The sequence below is a fragment of the Hyposmocoma kahamanoa genome, unplaced genomic scaffold (assembly GCF_003589595.1).
Source record: "Hyposmocoma kahamanoa isolate Upper Pololo Valley unplaced genomic scaffold, ASM358959v1 94, whole genome shotgun sequence".
In the NCBI taxonomy this organism is placed as follows: Eukaryota; Metazoa; Arthropoda; class Insecta; order Lepidoptera; family Cosmopterigidae; genus Hyposmocoma; species Hyposmocoma kahamanoa.
Genome location: NW_020654878.1, coordinates 3,759,625 through 3,780,570, shown reverse-complemented (window position 1 = coordinate 3,780,570; position 20,946 = coordinate 3,759,625). Strand labels below are relative to the sequence as shown.

The following is a 20,946-nucleotide window of genomic DNA, read 5'->3' as shown; positions in this document are numbered from 1 at the left end:
TTAAAACCGTATTCTTTTGAACCGTAAATTATGCGCTGGCAGACTCGCTTATCAGCTACGGATAAACATATATATGGTCAGACCTTTGCTAGTTATCTAAAAGAAATCAGAAAGTTACAAATTAGGTTGATAAAACATTTAGTATGCAAAAAAGTAAGTAAGTAGAGTACAATGGCTTATTTAGGCACTGTAAGAATGACCTTAAGCATGACCCAATAGCAAATAAGAGCCGGTATTTGATAGTGTTGGAAAATTACTATAGTGACAGTTATGAAGTTAGATTTAAGAAACCTATATGACAAAAAGAATGAAGCAGGGTAAACTAGTGCAGTTTAAAGCCAATAACTATCATCGAAAAAGATGTATACGTTATTTAGTTCTAAAAATATGTAACGACATTGCTTGGTTAAGGAATGACACAAAATAAATTAATTATGCGCTAAAATGTAGGTTAAAGGCTACTCATAGTAATTTTTATATCTTATTTAGTAAGTGTAATTAATATTATGTAATATTATATAATGCACAGTAGGTATAATTAAGTAGTAAGAGTCGCCAACAAACTACACAGCAGTTTGGCGACATTTATTATATATTTATTGGCTATGTTGAGTGTATTATTATTATTTAGTAAAGTAAGTAAGTTAGTTACCTACTGTATTTTTCTTGAATAATGAATTTAAAAAAAATCTATTTTTATTACAAACAAAATGTTCAGGGGAACAATGGAGTAAGTTACACACACTGTACTCACATTTTTAATCTTACCCCTCAATTGCAAGACCATCCTAACCTTGAAGTCCCCAAAAAAATAGTCAATTCTTTATGACGACCACCTTGTAATCTTGAATGCGAATCCGTGTTAAGAAATAGATAAGGTGACTCTCTCAGAGTCGTATTCTAGAACTCTACTCAATGCTCAAGTAAGGATTGCACTGGAAACACAAGCACTGGGAATATGACCCTAATGGCAGGGACTTGAGTATGATTTCGAGTGCTTTAAACTATACTCAAATCCTGACTTGAGCATTGAGTAGAGTTCTAGAATACGACCCTTAGACTCAGAGTGTGAACACCTACGGCTACTTATGCATAAAATTCGAGTCTATCATCTAAATCGGGCCATATTGTTATATGAATAAAATTTATGAAGCCAAATTAAAGATTATTTCGGTCATTCTCAGACTAGTGCTCACTACCTAATCTCCGTGGCAATTTTTATTATTGATTTTTTTATATTAATTGCCACGGAAATTAGGTAGTGAACAGTAGTCTGAGAATGACCGATTTATGACGATCTGTGTCGTCACGAAATGTAAATATTTGTTGAGTCTAGAACAGAAACTAATGTTCACAAAATAATTAGTTTTTTAATAAACTCGAGAACGTCAATGGGGCCTACATAAGTATGGTTATTCGATACTTTATAGTTTAAAGTTATTTGTAAACCATAACGATCGTAGCGTGATCGTAGCTACCATTGGAATAGGAAATGAAATTTATTACCTATTTATCAGCTAAGCTTACGTGACTGTAGCACTTTGGACTTGGGATCGTTCTTATTGTTAGCTGTATAAAGTTGATACTAAATCTTAAGTGTCAAGATTGACTTGCCTAATACGCAGTCGCTGCCTGATCTGACCCCCTAACTGACCTTTTGGTTCTGAAGGAATTTTTACGCATTCAATAGAAAATTGTAAAGGATATCCAGCTTTTTGGTTGAAATTTGTATTTATGTAATGTAATTAAAGATCAAATTGGCTTCAAACGTTTCTTAAAACGTCATTTTCCGATGACGCAATAAAATGTCATACCGAAATGTATTTTTTTCGGTTTACTTGTTAAACATTGACTTACAATTATAGGACGTCGGGTCCGCGCTAAAAAGTGTCCGAACTTATAGGGCGTTAAAATCGTATGCAGAGCGTTATTCACGCTTTAGTCTTCGTTTGTTTGACTGACAGCGAAGCAAGCAAAATTAGACAGTACTGCGATGACATTACAATTTAAATTCAACGTTTTAGTTTTTTCATATTCCTTTACATGTTTACACTACGTTTAAATAGGTTGACTTGGGACATTTTTTCGTGGTTTTTGTATTAGACCCGTCGTCCATTTATTTGTAAGTCAATGTTGTTAAAGGTTAAGTTTGAACACTTTTCTAGGGCCGTGGTAGCCTAATGGTTTGACCTACCGCCTTTCAAGCAGAGATCGTGGGTTCGGGTCCGAGTTCGCATCTCTGAGTTTCTCGGAGTTGATATGCGAAACTTAATTTGAAATTTACCACGAGCTTTTCGGTGAACGAAAACATCCCGATGAAACCTGCACGTCGAAGAAGGTTCACACGCTTCGGAAAACATGTGAAGTACCCAACCCGCATTGGGACTATGGCTAACCCTCGCCTGGGAGGACACCCGTGCCCAGCAGGCGTATAAATGGGTTCATGACAATGATGAACACTTTACTTCACACTGGTCTACTCAAAACCAAATAGTTGTCTTTTTGAGAATTCGAACATATTGCCAAAGTGGTATAAAAAATAAAAAGTGACATTACAAAGAGAAATTGTGTGTAATGAAAACAAACTATTAAATAACATATTCAATGGCACCAGAATTTGGTTGTTTGGATGTTGTTTGTGCAATGTGCTTACGACATTCATTAATATGAACATTTTAGCGTGATACGTAACACGCGAGTTGGTGGGCCGGTGGGCAAAGCCGACGCCGGAGACCCGCTTTCAAGTTCAACATGGTAATCGCACACCACACGCTACGACGACATGCGATCCGGTCACCCCCAGGGCTGGTAATTTCAAAGATTACATCGTATTATACGTTTTGGTTAACAACATGGTTGAATGCTTATTAAAATTACGTACGACGCAGTTCACCAGTGACGACATAAAATTTTACATGATTCATGTTAAAACTGCATATTTTCCATTTTTTTATGCAGTCCTGGTAAGTTAACAAGTTCCATGTGCCTGTAATTTCACCAGGAGCGTTACCCTTCAAAACCAAAATGCAGTAGTGGTCATCATTAATGGTAATTACTGCTTGGCGGCAGAAATAAATAAGATGGCACTGCTTCCCTAGACGAACTCTTTCACAAGAAGCTCTACTGCTACTAAAATATATGAATATGTGATATTCATATATTTTAGTAGCAGTAGAGCAGAGTAGTAAGAACATCATGATAATCAATATAATGATATTGATTTTTGTTGACAAGTGATACTGGCCTGGTGGTAAGCGACACGTTCATAACAGTTGCAGTGCCACTCAGAGTTTTAAATCACAAAGATCTGAGGGGCACTGCCACTGCGCCTGTCACCCTGAGACTTAAGTTGACAAGTCTCATGTGCCTGTAATTTAACCAGCACCCTTCAAAACCGGAACGCGGTAATGCTCACATTATTAGTTGGCGGCAGAAATAGATATGGTGGCAGTAGTTCCTTGGACTAACTTTTTCACAAGTTTTGTCACTACGGATCATATGTAATGTGTTGTTGACAAGGTGCAAAATTTTCAAGATATTTATCTGATAATTGTCCATGATGATTCATAGTTTTGTTTCTTTCATTTTTAGCTAAAAATGATAAATAATAAGAAAACGAAATGAAGACGAAAATCTTTCTTCTTCTTTTAAATGTTATGGCTCCATCGAAATAATCAATGATTTTGCCAATGTCAAGTAAAAATAATTATGTACGGTAGTTTCATATTATTATAAAAATTATACAAAAAAATGGCGTTTTCGCCAATGTCCTGTGAACGAAAATCTTTGGAAAAACGATTTGGTTGTGACTTATTTGAGAATGACATTTGACGCGTTTTGATCCTTTATTTTTTTTATCTTCTAAGGTTTTGATACGTCTCGGATATAAACACATGACGCGATATTGCGACCGGCAACATTTTATTGTTCCAATTATTAATTGACAAATATCGAGATAACTATCGTGGTATAATCATCATAAATTATCAATGATAATTATCACTTCGTACAGGATTTTGATAATGTTTTGGTCAACATATAGTTACTTACTTTTTAGTGTTAAACTTACTTTGACACGAAACTTACGACTTTGATAAAAACTAAAAGTAAAATTTTGGATTGCACTAGATAAATAATTTAGTCCGTTAAAATTACAAGTTACATCCATTCGTAAATTGCGTGCTTTGAGAACATTTTTGTAAATAATACGAGAAATAAAAAACATGACGCAAGACAAGGTATTTAAACTAAAGAAAGTGATAAGAAAATTTTGTGCAATACTGGCACAAAGTATGATTGGGTAGATAAAGTTTCTAAAGAAAGCTTCATAAGTAAATTGTGGAATCTGGGAAAGGCATAAAAAATTACAAACAAAAGAAAACTCCTTCGACAACGAACTGTATACCCAACATTGAGATTAAGCAGTAGGGAGTCGTAATTATTGGTCGTTATAAAAATTGGGAACCAGTTCGGACGAAAATGGCTAAAGTAAATCGTTATAGGATCAAAATTTTCCCACCATTAAAGTTCATGTTAGGATGCATCAGAAATAACTTGTAGAACGAAAATCACAAATTCTAATTGTACATAAAGATTCTATTAAAATATAAGCTTTGTATATACTGCCGGCAAACACACACAGAAGAAGATGTCCCGATCAGATAATTGGTCCAAGCAATATCTAGAGTTTATACCCACGAAGTATCACTTGAAGCTCGAGCTGAAAGAAGGCATCGTGCATACTCATCTCTCGCAGATTCTGTGCCCATCTCGGGAATCGATAGACGCGCGCATACCCCGCGCCCCCCGTGTCTCGCACCGCGCACCCCCGTGATATAATGATGTAGGAGATCACATAGGGACCAACGACCGATCAGGTCTCACCATCTGAGGGAAGGTCATCAAGGTTTTAGGGAATAGGAAGTAACTGAAGTGAAATGGCTGTAGTTTACTTCATGCCATAAACAAACTAAGCATATGACATTGACATGTCGCACGTTGTATGGCAGTGTATCTTATAGATTATCAACCAGTTTTGGCTGTTATGTAACCTAAACTTTCTAGTACAGTAACTCAAAGGAATAAAGACAAAATCTGTCTCTTTAATGGCTTGCAGAGACCGTATTTTCATAATTCTGAGTTTAAGCCCTGTAAGGTTAGAATTTCTACATGGCGCGCGACGTAGAAGATGTTACTTCTAGGGGGCGCTGCGAACGGAGGCTTTATAGGTGATAGTATAATATATTAGCTACCAATTATGTAGAGAATATTTCATTCTAAAGAAAAGTTATAGTAAGTAAATAGATATAAAGTGTTGTAAAGTACAATAGGCTGAGCCACAATATGAAAACGAAATTTGAACACGGAACAGCTGATCGGCGATATTTTTTTATTTCTACAAACCTAGAAAGGAAATTTGAGACTATGAAATAATTTATAAATCCACTATTTTAGATTTGTTGGGTTTATAATTTTCGATTTGTAATTGATTATTATGTCATTTAAATTTTAATAATATATACAACAAACTGGACTTAATTGAAACGTTTTAAAAACTTCTAAAACTATATCTAAATGTGTCTAAATGTTTACGTTTGCACCCTTTTTACGTAAAAAACAAACGGTGCTAAATATAGAACTGCCTATAACGCCGAAGCTACGAAGGGCGCCTATCAAGGATACCCAGTTTCGTACGTCACGGGATGTTTAATTTTCTTACGCGAATTACATTTACTTACTACGTTAATGTTTGAATCGTGGGTCGATGATGATGGAGACATGAATGCAGAACATTCATCTCAAATTCTCAGTACATTATTTATTGTTATAATTACGAGAAATATGTTTTTTTAATGATGGGACAAACAAGTCGTGCGCCTAGTGTAAAGCAACGCGCCTGTCCAAAACAGTTGCAGTGCCACTCAGAGCTTTAAATCGCAAGGATCTGAGGGACACTGCCATTGCGCTAGTCACCCTGAGACATACATGAGTTGACAAGTCTCATGTGTGTGTAATTTCACCGGCACCCATACCCTTCGAAACCGAAAAAAAGTAATGCTCACATTTGGTGGCAGTACTTCCCTAAACGTACTCTTTCACTCTAGTGCTACTAAAAATTTTGATTGCGATTACGATAATGACATGTTAGTTGAACTACCAATAATAATTGATTAGAAATTAAATGTGATTATAAAATTCGAAATATCTTGACGATAAACTACTTTAAAAATAGAACTAAAATGTGCTTATTACTAATGACGATTAGTAATAATTTGTATTTTGTTTAATTGTTTATTTTATCGAATATCAAATTAAGAAATTTGAAATTTAGATTTAATTAGAAATTAGGATTGACATTGTTGTGCCCTTACAGGGTTCATGTTTGATCTGTACTATCTAACTTAAGACCTATGTAACAACATGAATGCAATAAATAATTTGGATTAGAATTTGAATTGGAATATTTTTAACATACTTTAAAAAAGGAGGTGGTTTTCGATTAGGCAGTATGTTTTTTTTTGTATGTATGTTTAGGGACGCAGTATCGAATCAAAATCGATACTGCGCTTATGAGTAGTATCGCATAAAATGTATCGTATTCATAAAAGTATCGAAACAAAAGTATCGATAGATAGAGAAGAGATACTTTTGTCCTGTAGATTTTCCTTACTTAAAGGCAGAATAAAACATTTTTTGATTTATGATTTTTAATTGAAACAAATAATAATAGACTAATTAAATTGATTAATTCAATTAATCATCTTTTCACATAGTTTGTGTTACTTAAATTTCCCACTGTATAATCTCTGTATGATCACTTAAAAACAAAAATCTATTAGATAACAATGTGTTTCTCGTTTCTGATATTGTATTGCCTGCTTTTGAGAACAAACATTCTGAAGAAGGACAAACTTCGCCGGAATTGCGAGGTACTCAAATATAATGTACGTCTTTTTTTTCTCTTATAGTTTGGCACTATGGCGTCCAGCCTTTGGCCATATGCAATTACCACTGAGTTGCAAATTTTTGATAATTCTTCCAAATAAATATTTTCTTGCTTATGTCAGATGTCAGGTATGTTAATTCAACTTCTTCATTGTCATTCTTATGGCAAATGGTGGCATACACTATACAGCCAAGTCATTTGTGTTGAAGGTTGCCTTTTTAAAAAATCGCAATTTGACTTGCGTTACGATATGAGGTGTCCTAAGTAAGAATTATTCAAAACGATACAATACTTGTCTAAAATTACTAATACCTGAAAAGTATCGAATGAATAGTAACGAGTACAAAAGTATCGGTATCGGAAGGAAAAGTACTCGAAACCAAAAAGTTCCTCAGTAGTGGTCCCGTTTAAATTTGGAGAAAATGTTCCGCCTCTAAGGGTGGCAAACTAGGGGATGAGTGGCTTTTGAGGTCGGTTTTTTTAGTACTCTGTACTGAGATTTTATCCTATTAGTTCAACTGATTGAGCATAATGTTTAACTTAGCGGAATAGATGTTTGTTTTACCCAAAAAGTACAGTCTAAGGTCTAAGACATACTGCTTCGTGCGCCCTGTGGATCTGCCGCACGCAGCGGACCCTCGGCGCGCTGCGGATTCAGTACAACAATGCCTTTAGGGTGTTGCTGGTGCTGCCCCGATTCTGCAGCGCGTCAGGCATGTTTGCGCAGGCTAACATAGATGATTTTAATGCCATCATGCGAAAGAAAACGGCCTCACTGCTCTGCAGACTACGGGGTAGTTCCAATTCCATCCTAAGGGTAATAGCAGAGCGACATGATTCCCCGATCATAGCACATTGTGTAGACAGACGCATCTCTCACACAAAAATAGTGACTAAGTAAGTAGTAGTAATTGTAATGGTAGTTGTAATGTAATTAATTTCTTTATATGTGATTTCAAAATTTTAGTTTTGTTCATGTTAATTATTATTATATTAGCTAATTTGAATTTTAATTGTTATTTTATTAATTGTAAATTTTAGTATTTAAAATTTTTACTTTCGACTAAATTATCATTATTATTTCAGTGACTTTTATATTATGTTCTTTGAATATTTTGACATTTCGATTTAAAAAATTTTAATGTATAAATAAATTCACCGTACAGTCATTTGTTACTAATATAGTATAAGGTTGCTTACTAACAAACTATGGACCTGTGGTGTCTGAAAATAAAAGATTTTTATTTATTTATTTATTTAGTGAGAAGAATAACGTGGCTGTATTCACTCAGTGTTGAAAATTTTCCATTTTGATAAAATCATGTATTTATTTATTAAGCACCATATATGTATATTTATCTTAAAGGATGGAAAAATTCCATAGTCTAAGATATTTATCCACATTTGATAGTGACACCAGTCAAAAATTGAAGATACTGAACTCTACTATGAGAATTTGTAAAAATAAGCCGAGCAAGATTTAGAAAATTACATTTAATTAATATTTATATACATATTTATTCATGCTAAACAGATCATTAAAAGATATATCTAAATGTAGAACATAATATGAACCTTCGAATTATATTTTGTTCCAACTTAGCAGAAATTTATCGAAACGCTACCTTCACTTGTTATTATTATGAGCTACATACAACTTAGAGCTAGCAATCACCCGAGATTTTGTATGTCCAATCGTCGGCGTTGCATTTGGGTAAAAATAACGGTGACTATTACTCAATGACAATTTCTAATGTTTCGACTCATGAACTTGAATCCAAGGTCAAGAAAGAAATTTTGAAAAGTCTGTAAAAACCTTAGACTCTTAGGTTCGTTTTCCAGAACTCTACTCAATGCTCAAGTCAGGACTTGAGTTAAGATTTCGAGCACTGGAAATACGACATTAATGGCAAGGACTCGAGTATGATTTCTAATGCTTTAAATCATACTCAAGTCCTTACTAGAGCATTGAGCAGAGTTCTGGAATACGACCCTCAGACTATGTTTAATTTTTTTCCATCCTCTAGGATAAAAACAGCCCTCCGAAAAAGTAAAATAATTATTGAATTTTTCATTAATTCAAAATTAATTGCAGAATGTTTTATGAGGTGCAACTTCACCGTCAAATTGCAAATATATAATATATTATAAATCTTCACCGTCTTTTGAACGTAATATTTTGATAAGTATTCATTTACCAACAAAAAGACAGTATAAATTGTGTGGAAAGATTTGGATAAAACTGCAAACAAACTATGTCCTTACTTACTTAGTACTTATGAGTATATTAAAATTAGGAATGAGCGTTACAAATCGTATATAGTTATTGAAACTATATATTGTGGTAATATCGAATGTCCGATATCGTGTATCTTAGAAACTATATATCGATATTGGTCCGCATCGCGTATTTTATAGCGACGCGGAATCAAGCCGAGGGATTACCGAGTGGATACCAACACGAAATCATATATTTTCCAAACTATACACCGATATTGCTTCGTATCAGATATTCACTGAGTGGATATCAGCGCGAACCATTTTTTGTGCGTCTTCGAAACTGTATACTAACATTGGCCCGCATTGCTCTTGTAAAACTATATCTAATAATATATAGTTTCGAAATGTGATTCCGAATATCAGTAACGGCAATGTAACAAACCAGCGCGCACGCGGGCTGTATCCGTGAATATATATATGCTTTCAGAAAATATATAGTTTCGAAATTCGATTTCGAATATTGATATATAGTTTTGATACGATATTCAGAAAAAGCTATATTACCCATTTCTAATTAAAATACGCAATGAAAAGTTATTTTATCGTATGTTACTTCGTATCATAAACAGGATGCTACCAACAATATAAATTGCACCCTCATTTTCGGTTAACTGCCAAATTGAAATTTAATTATTTAATTATTTATTAATTCAAAAATCGAACACTAACAAAAAATCATTCGATCCGGCTGGATTCGAACCAACGGCTTCCATAAAACCGTGCTAGATGCTATGCCAACTAAGCCACGGAACGAACTAGCGGACCTTACGATTTTTTAGGCGTTTTTAACAACTAGTGGAGTGATTTCACAAAAATAATTGAATATCATGGTGATTAAACATCGTGAAATTCAATTAAAAACTTAAAAATTAAAAATAATATTAAAACTTTTTCAAATCAAATTCGATTTTGTCATATCTGGCATTAATTGTGTGATTATAAAAAAAAATTAAACAAATTGTATTGGGCAGGACAATTTTTCGCGAATCGAAGAACTTTCTTTACTATACATTTATAATAATATTATTTTCACTTCTCATGCTCTTAAAGTTCATATATATGCTGGGTGTAGGCTGCATAAAAAAGGATTTTATGCTCTAGTGCATATAATAACAAAACCATCACATTAAATATGCTTAATCGTTATAATTTTACATTCAATTTTAATTAAATAATCGTATATTTGTAATATTGCTGTTTAATTTCTACGCAATCGAAGTGAAAACCAGAGTGTAACTCGTTCATAAAACCCATTTTACCCTGGACTTAAATATCCACTCTCGCCTGCGGTTCGGGTATACGGCTGCGGACGGGGACATACTTACTCGTCTCGGGCGCGTTTTATGCACTTGTTGTACAATCTACTATTAATTTCGCTTTGTACAAACTTTTGTATCTAGATAATAATGTGTTACAACAGTAGGAAAACAAAGAACGTATGAATATACATTATGTTGTTAAAAAGAAGCTAAACCAGATTAGAGATCTTACGTCCCAGATCTTCCAAATATTGTAAAATAAGATTGGGGAAGCATTTTAGCAATTTTGTTATGGTTTTCAATAAAAACCAGTCAATTTGACGTAGAAATAACAAATATATTGACACAATTATGGTCCTGGCACTAACGTTTCCGAGACCAGTCAACGATTTATTGCGTAATTATTAGGTTATTTTTTTTACCTAATTTCGGTGGCAATGTTTATTATTAATTTTTTTTTGTTTTTATGATACCATGTGACGACGAACGAGTCCTAAGCCTGGTGGTAAGCGACACGTCCGTAACAGTTGCAATGCGACTCTGAGCTTTAAATCACAAAGATCTGAATGGCACTGCCACTGTGCTCATCACCCTGAGACATAAGTTGAAAAGTCCCATGTGCCTCTAATTTCACCAGCACCCTTACCCTACAAAACCGGAACGTAGTAATGCTCATATTACTGCTTGGCGGCAGAAATAGGTAAGGTGGCAATACTTCCCTGGAACCCTTTCGCAAGGAGCTCTACTGCTACTATATTTAAATACCACCGAAATTAGGCAGAGGAGTCTAACCTGAAAATGTAATATTTATTTATTTAATTATTTATTTTATCTTAGAGGGTTTATTTTAACTTAAGACTTAAATCCAACTCAATGCCGCTATCGATAAGAACTGTCCAAAATATATATAACAGCTTAGAAATTAAAATAACAATATTAAGCAAACAGTTCGTGCAGAAAAACAAACTGTAACAATTTTTTAAGTAAAATCATGAAAACTTCTATTAAACATTAAAAAAACGATCTTTTCGCAAAAAAATTTGTTATTGTTTTTCTCCGAGTTGTTGTACAATAAAGAAAAACAACAACAATAGAGCAGAAACCTTATCAAGCCCAACAAAATCTAAATAAAAAAAAGTGTTGTTTTAAATTCCACCATATTTCCTTTGTAGTATACATTGAATTCGGAAAATTACAAGCCGTTTTTTGTTACAGTAATTTTTAAATAATATTTACATATTTATGAATGCAGAGAGAAATTAATAGCTTAATAACGTTAAAAGTACAAAGAAACCTATGGAGTTTAATATTTCTATGGTCAGCAACAAGGTAGCACAAAAGTATTCTCACCTTTAATAAAATTAATTGCATATTCAGATGTTATGATTACAAGTACATTATTCTATTTTCAACATTGATAGCTAGTAGGTTACGCGTATCTATCCACAGAGAACATTCTTCGACAACCAAACAACCAATCAACTTAATTATTTTGATGAAACGAATGCCATATGAATTGACATAGACTGGTATCTTCCGTACACAAAAAATCAGCACCAGAAAACTATTTACTACGTACGTCGAGTAAATACTCAAGTCGGTTTACTTTCGCACCCTTTCTACGTACATACAGAACAAAATAAACAGAAAGCTAAATATAGCAGTTGTCTATAAAGACGAGGCTCTCTTGAAGGGCAGCGATCAAGGATACCAGCTTCGTACCACGTCACGGGATATTTAAAAAATGGGCGAGAGCGGGGTGCGGGTAGAAGAGCGGGGGGTACCACCGCAGTCCGCGCGGCACCAGACCGGCGCCGCCGCTGCCGCTGCCGACACTATAAAGTACCGTTTTAAAAATAAACATTTCGAAATTGGAACTTTGTGAAATGGGCAGTGACATCGTAAAACACCTTAAGAAAAATGTAATTTGGCTCGGGACAACGAAAAACTGTTTTTGTTGTGCTTTAGTAACTTTGTCTTGTTCCACTGCTGATTCTATTTGCCAATTATTCCGTTATCTATCATTCAAATTCAACGTTTCGCGCATGGTGTTACATGATACGATAATCAAAACGCCGCCGAAAAAAATTTTTACACAATTATTGCGAGTCATAATTATAGATTTTAAAGGTTCTTAGCGAATTTAGACAATGGTCAATGTAACACTAATAACTAACATTAGGAACAAACATTTAAGGCGAAAATCAACACTGCCTCGTGGACGAACGGTTATCATGCTGGTCTGCCGCACAGAGTTTCCGGGTTCGATTCCCGGGCCTGGAGAAATATTTTGAGAATGTAATTTGTGATTGTCTATGTGCATGTCAAAGGCACCCGCGATACAGTGTTTCCCAAGGCTATGCGTGTGTGCATTATTTGTTATTAATTTATTACTAAAGCACAGGACTCTACAAAATCGTACCTCATCAATATGGTCATAGAGTAGAATCAAAGCAAATTGACACAATGGCATCATGACACAATACAATATAATACCTAGCACAATTATGTATGACTTATTTAAATTTATTTCTTGACCAAACTTGGCTCATAAAACAAATGAAGGCACTGGCGAAACAAAAACAAGATTTTTGAAAATGGAATGCAATCCGACCCTGTTCGAAAACTTTAGGTACCTACTTTTTTTTAAAGGCGCGTAGTGTCAGATCTATAGAGCCAACGTAAACAGAGTGACTGAAATAGTGGAGGGCAATAGCCTACAAAGTCCGTGGTAATCGAAGTTCAATGTTTACGTTACTACAGCTTTGATGTTCCACTCCAGGAAAGGATTTACCGATTGCAGTTGAATATTTACTCTTTTCAATATCGTTAGAGACAAGAGCCCGTAGTAGGTATATAATAAAAAGTGCACAGAGAAGTTAATTTGCGTAAATACTATTATCAGATTATTATCTGCTTGCACATTAACACATAGGGAACACTATAAGTTTCCGGAACTGGTCACTTACATAAACAATATTTAAAAAGTAATTACAACATTTAAAAATGGAACTCTTTGGCTGTAGAATACAGTTTGTTTCATACGACTGTCACTTGTTTTTACATTGTGGCGTCATTTTAGAAATTGGTTGTCTACATCACCATGGATTTATCGTAAACATTTTCGTAGTATGATTTTCTACGACTTTAAGTGTAATCTAACAGCTCAGCGGAGCTTTGCTCGGCGACAAACTGTTTTTGGCGATGAAGCACCATGCAAGACGACTATTTATAGCTGGTTTGCAGAATTCAAACGCGGTTGTTGTGAATCTCAGTGACGAATTTCGTGATGGTCGCCCGTCCGCTGCTGTGAACAACAAAAACATCGATGCTGTGCGCCGTATGATTAAAACAGACAGGCATGTGACATACTATGAGATTTGGGCATCTTTAGGCATAGCCCTGAGTCAAATACAATCAATACTACACAAACATTTGGGAGTGAGAAAGCTGTGCCCTCAGTGGATCCCACACAATTTGACTGAGGCTCAAAAAACGGATCGCGTCACTTGGTGCAATGCCATGCTTACCAGATTCAACGAAGGGGCGTCAAATTTGGTGTGGGACATAGTAATAGGTGACGAAACATGGACTTATAGTTACGATTCCAAAACAAAGTAGCAATCGAGCTTACGGGTCTTTCGAGATGAGCCGAAACCAAACAAAGTGGCGCGAGTGCAAAGTGCCTCTAAGCGGATGATTGCTTCTTTTTTTTAATAAAACTGGACACGTGGCTACTGTTGTTTTGGAGAATCGTTGTACCGTGGGTAGTGATTGGTACACTACCATTTTTCTGCCGGAAGTTATTGACAAACTTCGTAAAAATAACCGTAAACGCCGTATCATCTTGCACCACGATAACGCCAGTTCTCACACGGCCAGACAGACAAATGAATTTTTGAAGGTGAACAACGTTGACCTTACGAGCCATCCCGCGTACAGTTCCGAGCTGATACTTGTGACTTTTATTTATTTCCAAAAATTAAGAACCAATTACGCGGTCAACGATTTTCATCACCTGAAGAGGCTGTCGAAGAGTATGACAAATATGTTTCAGAGATTATCACGGAGGAGTGGCATAAATGTTTTCAAAATGGGTTCATTCGTATGAAAAAGTGAATTAACGCTAAACAGAGAATATTTTGAGAAACAAGAAATTCATTTCTGATCATTTATAGCATTTTTTTTCTTATTCATTCCATTCATTCATTGGAAACTTATAGTGCGCCCCACGTATGTATAATAATGTGGTATATAATTAGATACGACAAGAGATATCTACATTTTGATTTTATCGAAAATGACACTAACAAACAACAATAAATAAAAATGCACAATTCTCTACATTTTTATAAAAGCCACAAAAAGTATTTATAGTTGTCACAATAATATAATAGTCCCATTTTGATACTGTCATCGCAACGTAACTAGGGATGTGAATCAAACAAATCATTAACCTAATTACCCGATTCTCACGAGAAATGGTTTCAAAATTGTATGAATTTGTGATCCTTTAGATTATTTTTAGGTTATAAGTTCTAGATAGAACAATAAACATTATAAACGTTTATTAAAACAATAAGAATAAAGGTCAACGTGGTAGCAACCTGAAAAGTTCAAAAGCAAGCTTTGCTTCACAAGGTATACACCATAAACAAATGAGCTCAGACGCGTATACACAAATCAATATTGCCATTTATTTGCAAATTTGCAAAAAAAGGAACTGAACGTTTCATTTTGACGACTATACCAAGAGCATGTATGAGCTGAGCGTTTTTAAATATTCTAATAAATTAGTATCTTTACGTGGAATTGAATTGAATCGGCGTAATTCAGCGTAGGATAGTACATTTTTACAACACTATTACCAATTAAAAAGTACATTGACGATGTAATTAATTGCATTTTATTTTGAATTCACGCGAAAGTAATACGAAAATAATACGAAATAAAATTAATGTCTTTTTTAAATCAACGCAATAAATTGGTCCGTAGTTATTTGTTTATTGTTCCGTTGAGTTCACTCAAAGTAACATTCTACAAATCTCTCTTAGCTGTCAAAGGCGGGCCTATTACATTGTGATTATTATAGTTAAAAATTTATTTTCACTTTATGTTCACTTGTGAGGTGGTTAATTACAAAAATAGTCCTAAATGGACTAAGATGGTGCTCTATGTCTTAACGTAGCTTTTTTATTTTGGAAATACGTTAGTGTTTAATTTCAATTAGTGTTTCCAATAATATATTTTTCTTATTAGTTTCCATTATTACTTTTAAAAGAAGTAGATTCGTATGATTCATACAACCGTATTCTGTTCAGGAACACAGTGATGCGTTGGAGAATCTTAGGCTCAACTCACACTGGTGCAGAGTCGAAGTATCGCGTCGCGTCCTGTTTTTGGACTCCACCGCCAGGCGACGCGCGACGACGCGCAACGACACTCGCATTAGTGCACCGGGACCACAGTTTGGTCGGCGTCTGACGCCTCACGCGCGAAGCCGCTCGATTCCATATTTGCAAAACACAAATTTGTACTTTAATAATTGGAAAATATAGATGAATATGCTATGGTTTATATAATATGGTTTGCAGAATTCAAATGCGGTCGTGTGAATCTCAGTGACGAATTTCGTGAGGGTCCCCCGTCCACTGCTGTGAACAACAAAAACATCGATGCTGTGCGCCGTATGATTAAAACAGACAGGCATGTGACATACTATGCAAAGCACAAATTTGCAAAACACAAATTTGTACCTTAATAATTGGAAAATATAAATGAATATGCTATAGGCGAAAAACATGACATGTCGCGACGCTTCGACTCTGCGCCAGTGTGAGTCGAGCCTTAATTAGCAAAAATACGACGTTCCTTTTTTGAAACTTATTATAGTTCTAAGTATAGAACTTTAGAAATTTTCCACTTCTGTATCGAGTACCATAGACAATAGAATTTTGGTTGAGAACTAAAAAGAGAGTGTTTGTGATATGGCTTAAATTATGAAATTTTAGTAGACAGATTAAAGGAAAAAATCTTATTAACGGAACGCTGTTTGATAATATTATGTGATTTATAGGAAATTAGGAAGTAGATTTTTTTGTACGCGTTTGAAGTGAAAAGTGGATTAATACAGAGAAATAAAAAAAGTGTTTAATTATGATATAAAACCTTTTTAACACTGTTACCACTCTTATGTTACCCATGCGTTTAAATATTTTGTAATAAAAATTAATAGTTTAGCACCTTTTATTGTACAATGTACAGTTATACAAGTAAACTTAGCAGAAATAAATAGCTCGATAAGGAGAACACATTTCCCTTGTCCATATATATTTTTATATTTCACTGTAAATACATAATTGCCGCTAGCTAGCTAAAGCTTTTTCCCCATCTTTTTCTTTAGAAAAAGATGGGACTTTTAATCAAATTCGAATGCACTGTACTAATTTGTTAATTTGTTATTGCTTTTAGTAGCAGTAGAGCTCTCTTACTTATTTCTGCCGCCAAGCAGTAATGTAGGCATTACTGCGTTCCGGTTTTGAAAGGTAAGCGTGCTGGTGAAATTACAGGCACATGGGACTTCTCAACTTTATGTGTCAGGGTGACGGGCGTAGTAGCAATGCCTCTCAGATCTTTGCGATTTAGCTCAGAGTGGCATTGCAACTGTTATAGACAGGCTTGTCGCTTACCACCAGACGTGCAACTTGTTCGTCCCGGCACTTGGTATCATAAAAATACACATAAATTAATCTATTTTTAAAAAGAAAGAGCTTTCATCGGTTTTAAATCGCTCGCATATACGAGCATGAATGCCCCCTCCCCCATTACAACCGCTTGTGTTGCCATTTTTCTGTAATCGATTTACTCAAATGAATTCGACACATAATATATGGACTGGTATTTTTTAAAATTTACGGTAACGAAACTAATCTAGTTGCACCGTGGTAGAGTCAATTTGAAAAATAAACTTTTCTTAAATAGGTTCTGGTCTTGGTGTTCTAGGTAGAGTCCTAGAATCAATTGCTTTGCCTTGTTTCTCATAGCACAGGCATCTCTAGTTTGAGATTAGGCTGTAGGTGTGATGTGTTCAGGTACATTATTATGATTCTATTGCATTCCCAAATTAAGGAAAAGTTTGAACAAAGATGTTGTATGGCATAAATACTTCCAATAGTTAAACTTAAAGTAAGCAAAATAGCTCACTTGTCCTGTTGCCCTTCTAAAGCGCACGTCGTCAGTCGATGGAACCTGCACGCGACCGCAACAGGTGACCACAATGTTAAATGTATTGTTTACCCCTTTGCATCTTTGATGTTTAATTGTAACTGCGCTCGTTCCATGCCGTATTAAGATTTAAGCGTTAGAAAAATTACGGTTTGACAACTCTTCTTAAGTCTCATATTTTCCGTCAAACATCTTTTAAAACATTTAAATGTTTTCTGACACTCTAAATATGTTTTTATAAAATATTTTTTTTATATTACTTTGTTCTCACACTATTTTTTTTTATAGAAATCTTACTGTAAATACCACCAAAAGAGCTTTAATTAATTGTGCCTGTGTTCGATAAGTGACGTACACACATACCTACGGTGTACCTGCGCGACGTTACCATACGTTCGCAACTGCAGAATGCACACGCATTATGTACCCTACGCCTTCATTGCACCACGTCGTTAGTCAAAAAGCCCCGGCTATAAAAAACTATGGTCTTTTTGAATAAGTATAAGCCAGCAGTGCAGAGAAAACAAAAAATCGGTCCGTCCGAAAATCGTGATTATTCTTCAGAAGCGCGGAGCGGCCTTCGGTGGGGTGCGGGGGCGCGGGGGCGCGGCAGGAGGTCGGCATTGACGTCACGCGCGCGAGCCAATCGCGCTCCGCGTTCCACGTTCGAATTGGAGTTGCCGCGGGTGGCTTTGCCTCTATCCCCAATGGGAGCTGTAATGTTGCTTTTGCATCTTGTTTGCTAATCGCTAGATAGTGATTAGTTGACTGCTAACATTTATAAAGATAGAAAATCTCATAGTTTTCTAATTAAAAATCATAAACCCCATACGGAGTTGTCTGTAAGTATATTTCAAACACTGGTAAAATAATTCTTTTCGTAATTTATCTAGTAACTAAGTGAAGAAACTTATATGAAATCAACATAAAATGGCTGAATATAACTAACAATTGTATGGACGTAAGTACTTTGGACAAAGTAATAAATAAAATCAAACGAGAAATTGTTTAAACAGCCCGCAATCGACGCTCTAAACAATGTAATGAGGGAGATCATAAAAAGCTCTTGCGCGGTTATCGAATAACATCCGCGTACAGAAAAAGAACTGTTGGTAGATAGGTACATTGACGAACTCAGCACACGTAATCAAAAGTTATATGTAGCCATAAGAAACGATGTGTTAATCTGATTGCCCTTACGTACCATATAAGACACTTTCGTTGATAATTCTAGGTGGTCTAATATTGTTGGGAACAGACATAATTCCGCCGGACCCTGGTGCACTCGGTCATGGACCAAATTCTATGTATGACGCGGATTTGTGCCGTGAACAAAACAAGGTTGATCGTTAACGCGCGTAGCGCACTTCAAAGGCGACACCTGCGCGCGCGCCGGGCGCCGACCGACGACGCGATGTCATAAACACTCCCAAACAGTGTGCGTACGACCTGCTAACTGCTAATGCAAATAAGGGAACAATCTCAAACCGGAACTCGCGCTTACTACTGTAAACTGTCAAGAGTTAATAGTGTTACGAGTTAGTGATTGAAGCCTTTATAATCCCGTTTTAATGTGTATTTTGCGTACATAGCAAAGGGATTTTTGGGTTTGTTTGAACCTGTTTTAGCACTTTTTTTATAAAAGGATTGCATGATCGTGTTAATGTCTCGTTTTACTAGCAGCAACAATATAGTTTATGATAACAATAGGTAGAAGTGTGCGTTAGTTGCCGTTAGATGGCGTTTAACCATTTTTGAATATTTTCTGAAACGCGCCAATAAGTAGCGGTAGAGCTCCTTGTGAAAAAGTCCGTCCAGGGTAATACTGCCACGTTACTTATTTCCGCCGGTAAGTAGTAATGTGTGTGTTCCGGTTTTGACTTTTAACTTTCTCAGGGTGACAAAGACGGGCACAGTGGCAGTGCCTCAAGTTTTTGCGTTATGATGTTCTGTGTGACACTATAATATTATCTTATTATCATAAAGAGAAACTTCTTGAAAAGTTTCTTGAAACTCACATATAAATCTATCTATGACAATATTCACAATTTTCGAATCTCTAAAATGTAAAAAAACGAATTATAGATTATAAACTGACTTTTAGTGGGTTGCTAGTTTTTTATGAAATAAAAATATCTAGTGTTGTCTTAAAGGATCGATTTTACTGACTCACTCGTTGTATCCTAAACGAACTCAGCAGGTCATCAAGACAAAATGTACCCTTAAAACGTGTAGATGTTTCATAGGGTTTTCAGTTTCGCTGCAATTCCTCGTCCCGGACAGAAAAAGCTGAAATTTGGCGCGATCTCGAAAGTACCAGGAATAACGAGACTTTGGAGTTGATTTTCATACTAAGCTAGGCGTATAGGCAGTTAAAATTCAAATTATAAAATCAAAAATTAATTATAATTTTTTTTTTAATTTTTATAGTGGGCACGACAATCATAGGGTTAATGTAATTTGAGATAGAGAAGACCTGATTTTATTAATATCGTTCTTCAAGCTCCACAGATTATACTAACCTCCATTCTACAGTGCTGTCATGTCCATGTAACCAGAATAGAAAGTACCTATAGAGGGATAAGTTTTCGCGCTTTAAGCTCTAAACAGTTTTGTCGAATTTTTATATGTTATGTAGGTATATACGTAACTTCACGCCCTTTTCCTATCGAGATAATGAGCCACAAGCTTCCACTTGCAATGATCCCCATGTGTCAGGAAGGCGAAAGTCGAAAATATAAATTATACATCAAGAAAGAAAAACCTTACTTATTTCTGTCGCCAAGCAATAATTCGAGCACTATTGCATTCCCGTTTGGAAGGGTAACGGGTGCTAGTGAAATTACAGGCATATGGGACTGTCAACTTATGTCGCAGTGGCAGTGCCCCTAAGATCTTTGCGCTTTAGAGCTCTGAGTGGTACTGCAGCAGTTATGGATAGGGTTGCTGCTTACCACCAGGCGCACGACTTGTTAGTTCCGTCACTTGGTATTATTAAAAACCATGCTATTGGTAAACTATTTGTACTCCGTAAAAGCCAGTTTTGCTCCATTTACCCACTAAATTATACTGGTACGTGATGTCAGTCATGCTACTGGAGCTAAACAGTTGTTAACTCATCTGACTAATCGTAAACAGCATCAGCGGTTGTGTCATCGTGATGGAAAGCTCGTTCAAACAGTTTGATTGTTGCTGGCTCATTGTTGTATGCATTGCGTGCACATAACTAAGGTAAAT

At 35.5% G+C, this 20,946-nt stretch overlaps 1 protein-coding gene across 1 annotated transcript in view; it reads right to left on the bottom strand.

The window, feature by feature from the left end:
• The window catches only part of LOC113237960 (diacylglycerol kinase theta), an 80,887-nt gene that overhangs the window by 28,886 nt on the left and 31,055 nt on the right, over positions 1–20,946 (bottom strand). The gene's annotated exons all lie outside the window — the stretch shown is intronic.